General features: G+C 36.6%; 1 non-coding gene across 1 annotated transcript; it reads left to right on the top strand.

Moving 5' to 3' along the window:
• Positions 1–6,434: 6,434 nt before the first annotated feature.
• On the top strand, positions 6,435–6,510 carry TRNAA-CGC (transfer RNA alanine (anticodon CGC)). The gene has a single exon. It is a non-coding gene; the product is annotated as a tRNA-Ala (tRNA).
• Positions 6,511–6,879: the final 369 nt, after the last annotated feature.

The raw sequence follows: 6,879 nt of genomic DNA, 5'->3' as shown, positions 1-6,879 counted from the left end.
GATAGTGTCAAAAATATAGGTGAATAAGTATTTAGGTGGAGGGAGAAAAGAAGCAAATCCAGTTAAGGAAGCAGAAGGCATTGTCAGAGAGCAGCAATGTAGTGTGGAAGGGAAGTGTGGTTCACGACTGTCCCTGTCTGGGAAGAGAAGACAGAAGCTGGTTGCTTGCATCCCAGTGCTCTCAGGATAGGATGCTAGCAGGATGATCTTTTTTTCCCTCTCAATCCTCTCAGTGTCCTAGACCTACTGGTAGCTCTAGACTTTCCTAAAAGGGAAAAGGCTTTTGTTTTCTGTTTCATGGGATAGTTAAGTACTTTTTTTTCTTTTTTTGAAAGAAAGAGAGAAAGAGAGAGGAAAGAAGAGAGAAGGTGAAGAGAGATGAGAAGAATCAACTCATAGTTGCTTTAATTTGGTTGTTTATTGATTGCTTCTCATAGGGCCCTGACTGTGGGCTCAAGACAAGCCAGTTACCCCTTGCTGTAGTCAGCGATCTTGGCCTTCAAGCCAGTGATATTTGGGCTCAAGTTAGCAACCTTGGCATCATGTTGATGATCCCATGCTCAAGCCAGTGCCCTTTACTCAAGTTGACAAGCCAGGCACCTCAGTGTTCCAGGTTGATGCTCTATCCACTGTTCTACCACCAGTCAGACAGGACAGTTATGTTCTTTTTTTGTTAAATTTATTTATTTTTTATTTTTTTATTATTATTAATTTTAATGGGGTGACATTGATAAATCAGAGTACATATGTTCAGAGAAAACATCTCCAGGTTATTTGACATTTGATTATGTTGCATACCCATCACCCAAAGTCAAATTATCTTCCGTCATCTTCGATCTGGTTCTCTCTGTGCCCCTCCCATCCCCCCCACTCATTCCCCCCCCCCCAAATAATCACCACCCTCTTGTCCATGTCTCTGAGTCTCATTTTTATGTCCCACCTATGTATGGAATAATATAGTTCTTAGTTTTTTCTTACTTATTTCACTCAGTATAATGTTATCAAGGTCCATCCATGGTGTTATAAATGATCCATGTAATCATTTCTTATGGCTGAGTAGTATTCCATAGTATATATGTACCAAAGCTTTTAATCCACTCATCTACTGACGGACACTTGGGCTGTTTCCAGATCTTCACTATTGTAAACAATGCTGCCATAAACATGGGGGTGCATTTCTCCTTTTGAAACAGTGCTATGGTGTTCTTGGGATAGCTGGGTCAAAAGGCAGTTCGATTTTTAATTTTCTGAGGAATCTCCATACTGTTTTCCATATTGGCTGCACCAGTCTGCATTCCCACCAGCAGTGCAGGAAGGTTCCCTTTTCTCCACATCCTCACCAGCACTTATTCTGTGTTGTTTTGTTGATGAGTTCCATTCTGACTGGTGTAAGTTGATATCTCATTATGGTTTTAATTTGCATTTCTCTAATGATTAGTGATGTTGACCATTTTTTCATATGCCTATTGGCCATCTGTATATCCTCTTTGGAGAAGTGTATATTCATTTCATTTGCCCACTTTTCAATTAGATTTTTTGTTTCCTGGTGTTCTTTATAAATTTTGGTTATTAACCCCATATCAGACGTATTGTTGAATATGTTCTCCCATTGTGCAGTTTGTCCTTTTATTCTGTTCTTATTGTCTTTAGCTGTGCAAAAGCATTTTAGTTTGATATAGTCCCATTTGTTTATCCTGTCTTTTATTTCACTTGCCCATCGAGATAAATCAGGAAATATATTGCTGTGAGAGATGTCGGAGAGCTTACTGCCTATGTTATCTTCTAAGATGCTTATGTTTCCACGGCTTACATTTAAGTCTTTTATCCATTTAGAGTTTATTTTTGTGAATGCTGTAATTTGGTGGTCTAGTTTCATTTTTTTTGCAAGTAGATGTCCAATATTTCCAATACCATTTGTTAAAGAGGCTGTCTTTACTCCATTGTATGCTCTTACCTCCTTTGTCAAATATCAGTTTTCCATAAAGGTGTGGGGCTATTTGTTCTCTGTTCTATTCCATTGATCTGTATACCTGTTCCTATGCCAGTACCGGGCTGTTTTGAGTACAGTGGACTTGTAGTATAACTTGATATCAGGAAGTGTGATACCTCCCACTTTATTCTTCCTTTTCAAGATTGCTGAGGCTATTCGTGTTCTATTTTGGTTCCATATAAATTTTTGGAATATGTATTCTATATCTTTGAAGTATGTCATTGGTATTTTAATTGGTATTGCATTGAATTTATAAATTGCTTTGGGTAATATAGACATTTTAATGATGTTTATTCTTCCTAATCATGAGCATGGTATATGCTTCCACTTGTTTGTATCTTCCTTGATTTCTATTATCAATGTTTTATAATGTTCTGAGTACAAGTCTTTATCTCCTTGGTTAAATTTACTCCTAAGTATTTTATTTTTTTGTTTGTAATAGTGAAGGGAATTGATTCCTTAATTTCTCTTTTTGACAGTTTATTGTTGGTGTATACAAATGCCTCTGATTTCTGAGTATTAATTTTATATCCAGCCATCTTGCTGAATTCATTTATCAGGTCCAGTAGTTTTTTTGACTGAGACTTTAGGGTTTTCTATATACAATATCATATCATCTCCAAATAATGATAGTTTTACTTCTTTTTCCACTTTGGATGCCTTTGTTTCTTCTTCTTGTCTGATTGCTATGGCTAGGACTTCCAGAACTATGTTGAATAAGAGTGGTGAAAGGGGGCACCCCTGCCTTGTTCCTGATCTTAAGAAGATTGCTTTTAACTTTTGTCCACTGAATATGATGTTGGCTGTGGGTTTGTCATAGATGGCCTTTATCATGTTGAGGTATGATCCCTGTATTCCCATTTTGCTGAGAATTTTGACCATGAATGGGTGCTGGATTTTATCAAATGCTTTTTCTGTATCTATTGAAATTATAACGTGGTTTTTCTCTTTCCTTTTGTTTATGTAATGCAGGGGTTCCCAAACTACAGCCTACGGGCCACATGCGGCCCCCTGAGGCCATTTATCTGGCCCCTGCTGCACTTCTGGAAGGGGCACTGCTTTCATTGGTGGTCAGTGAAGCCACGCAAAGCATGGTGTCACTCACGTACAGTACTACTTCTGGTGACAAGTGACGCATGTGTCATGGCTCCAGAAGCGCGTCATATCACTTGATACTGCTAGCAGTAATAAATATGGAACAGGACATTGACCATCTCATTAACCAAAAGCAGGCCCATAGTTCCCATTGAAATACTGGTCAGTTTGTTGATTTAAATTTACTTGTTCTTTATTTTAAATATTGTATTTTTTCCCATTTTGGTTTTTTTTTTACTTTAAAATAAGATCTGTGCAGTTTGCATAGGGATTTGTTCATAGTTTTTTTTATACTCCGGCCCTCAAACGGTCTGAGGGACAGTGAACTGGCCCCCTGTGTAAAAAGTTTGGGGAACCCTGATGTAATGAATAACATTGATTGATTTGTGAATATTGTACCAGCCTTGCCTCTCCAGAATAAATCCCACTTGATCATGATGTATGATTTTTTTCATATATTGCTGGATCCAGTTTGCTAATATTTTATTGAGGATTTTAGCATCTAAATTCATCAGGGATATTGGCCTATAATTTTCTTTCTTTGTGTTGTCTTTGCCTGGTTTTGGAGTCAGAATTATGCTCACCTCATAAAAGGAGCTTGGAAGTCTTCCTTTCACTTCAATTTTTTGAAATAGCTTGAGAAGGATAGGAGTTAGTTCTTTGAATATTTGGTAGAATTTACTTGTGAAGCCATCAGGCCCATTACTTTCCTTTCTTGGGAGTTTTTTGATAACTGTTTTGATCTCATTGTAATTGGACTGTTTAGGTTTTCTGATTCTTCCAGATTAATTTTTGGAAGATTATATGTTTCAAGGAATTTGTCCATTTCATCTAGGTTGTCTAGTTTTTGGCATACAGTTCTTCATAGTATTTTCTTACAATATTTTGTATTTCTGTTGTGTCAGTTGTTATTTCTCAACTCTCATTTTTAATTTTATTTATTTGAGTCCTCTCTCTTTTTTTCTTGGTGAGTCTGGTTAAAGGTTCATTGATCTTGTTTACCTTTTCAAAGAACCAGCTCCTGGTTTCATTGATCCTCTGTGTTGTTTCTGTAGCCTCTCTGTCATTTATTTCAGCTCTGATCTTTATTATTTCCTACCTTCTACTACCTCTGGCCTTTACTTTCTTTTCATTTTCTAGTTCATTTAGATGTGGGGTCAAATTGTTTATTTGAGCTTCTTCTAGCTTCTTAAGGTATGCCTGTAATGCTTTGAACTTCCCTCTCAGAACTGCTTTTGATTTGTCCCATAAATTTTGAGTTGATGTATGCTCATTATCTTTGTTTCTAGGAAATTTTTTTTTATTTCTTCTTTGATCTCATTGTTAACTCATTCGTTATTTAAAACATGCTATTTAGTTTCCAAGTGTTTGAGTAATTTTGAGTTTTTCTGTTGTGGTTGATTTCTAGTTTTATGCCATTGTGATCAGAGAAAATGCTTGATATGATTTCAATCTTCTTAAATTTATTGAGACTTGTTTTATGTCCTAACATGTGGTCTATCCTAGAGAATATACCATGAGCACTTGAAAAGAATGTATATTCTGTTGCTTTAGGGTGAAAGGTTCTGAAAATATCTATTAAATCCAGTTGATCTAGTGTGTCCTTTAAGTCTGCTGTTTCTTTGTTATTTTTTTTCTTGAGGACCTACTAGTGATGTTAGTGGGATATTGAAATCCTGTAATATTATAGTATTGCTATTGATCTCACCCTTTATATCCATCAAAGTCTGCTTTATATATTTAGGTGCTCCTATATTAGGTGCATAGATATTTATAATGGTTATATCTTCCTGTTGGATTGCTCTCTTTATCATTATGTAGTGACCTTATTTATCTCTTACTATAGCCTTTGTTTTAAAGACCATTTTGTCTGATATAAGTATTGCTACCCCAGCTTTTTTCTCATTTCCATTTGCATGAAATATTTTTTTTTCCATCCTTTTACCTTCAGTCTATGTGCATCTTTTGTTTTAAGATGTCTCTTGTAGTGGACAGCATATGTATGGGTCCTGTTTTCTTATCCATGCAGCAACCTATGTCTTTTGATTCATTTACATTTAAGGTTATTATTGATATGTAGTTGTTTATTGCCATTTTATTTCTTAACACTGTATTCCTCTTTTGCTATATTCTTTTTCCCCTTTGATCTGTTTACAACAGGCCTCTTAGCATTTCTTGCAGCATTGGTTTGGTTGTAGTGAATTCCTTGAGTTTTTTTTGTCTGGGAAGCTTTATATTTCTCCTTCAATTTTAAATGATAGCCTTGCTGAATAAAGTAGTCTTGGTTGTAGGCTCTTGTTCTGAATTACTTTGAATATTTCTTGTCATTCCCTTCTGGCCTCAAGTGTTTCTGTTGAGTAGTTGGATGTCATCCTTATGGGGGCTTTTTTTGTAGGGGATAGCCTTTTTTTTCTCTAGCAGCTTTTAATATTTTCTCTTTATCACTTAGCTTTTGCATATTAATTATGATGTATCTTGGTATAAATTTCTTTGGGTTTCTCTTTAATGAATTTCTGTGCTTCTTGAAGTTATGTTCTGAATAAGCCATATGTGAGGTGAAAACAGTCATCTTTTCTGTTGAATGATTCTGAGTAAAGTGATTGCTGGCTGCTCATGATGGGAAATTCTCACTGAATGCCAGAGAAAAGTATAGTGATGTGTGTTACTCACTAGAATGGAAACTACATGGTCTGGGGCATAGACAGGGCTCAAACATACTGTCTGTAGCCAACAGATTATGGTACTCAAGAGTCGGCGTAAGTTCAAATGACTAGTCCCCCATTGGTAGTCAGCAGAAACAAATATATATCTTCCCTGGATGAAACCTACTTTTCTTTAGTCCTCAGGAATTTCACAGTATTTAAGTCCTATAAAATATGAGCTGATAATAAAAACTTAATACACAGAAGGTAAAGTGTTACATAATTGGAATCAACAGAAATAATAGTTAGACCTACCAAAACACTTCAGATATTAGAATTATTGGATACTCAATATGAAGTAACTATGTTTGAAATATTTAAAGAACTAAAAAGAATAATCAAACAAACAAGCAGAACACCTGAATGAGAGGTAACAACAACAACAATATTCCAGGCATATTTGAAAAGCAACTAAATAGAGCCTTAGAATTAAAATATATAATTGACAAAATTAAAAACTTGAATTAATTTAATTGATGATATTAGACAAACCGAAGAGAGAATTAGTGAAATGAAAGATAGAACTGAAGACATTATCCAGAATGTAGTACAGAGATAAAAGGTGAAAAATGTGAAAAAGAAATGAAGAGACATGAGGATAGAATGAGATCAATATATATGAAACATAAAAATTAAATAAAGCCACGGCTCTGGCCGGTTGGCTCAGTGGTAGAGCATCAGCCTCGCTTGCAGGGGTCCTGGGTTCGATTCCCGGCCAGGGCACACAGGAGAATCGCTTCTCCACCCCTCCCCCTCTCCTTCCTCTCTGTCTCTCTCTTCCCCTCCCGCAGCCGAGGCTCCATTGGAGCAAAGTTGGCCCGGGCGCTGAGGATGGCTCCATGGCCTCTGCCTCAGGCACTAGAATGGCTCTGGTTGCAGCAGAGAAACGCCCCAGATGGGCAGAGCATCACCCCCTGGTGAGCATGCCGGGTGGATCCCGGTTGGCCGCATGCGGGAGTCTGTCTGACTGCCTCCCCGTTTCCAGCTTCGGGAAAATACAAAAAAAAAATTAAATAAAAGCAAATAAAAACGTAAAAAGAAGCCAAGAAAAAGCAAAAACATCTTAAAAAATAGTGTGTCATTCTTTTTTTA

Source organism: Saccopteryx leptura, chromosome 2, assembly GCF_036850995.1.
Source record: "Saccopteryx leptura isolate mSacLep1 chromosome 2, mSacLep1_pri_phased_curated, whole genome shotgun sequence".
In the NCBI taxonomy this organism is placed as follows: Eukaryota; Metazoa; Chordata; class Mammalia; order Chiroptera; family Emballonuridae; genus Saccopteryx; species Saccopteryx leptura.
Note: the sequence above shows the minus strand (reverse complement) of the source record. Positions and strands in the feature narration are given on the sequence as shown.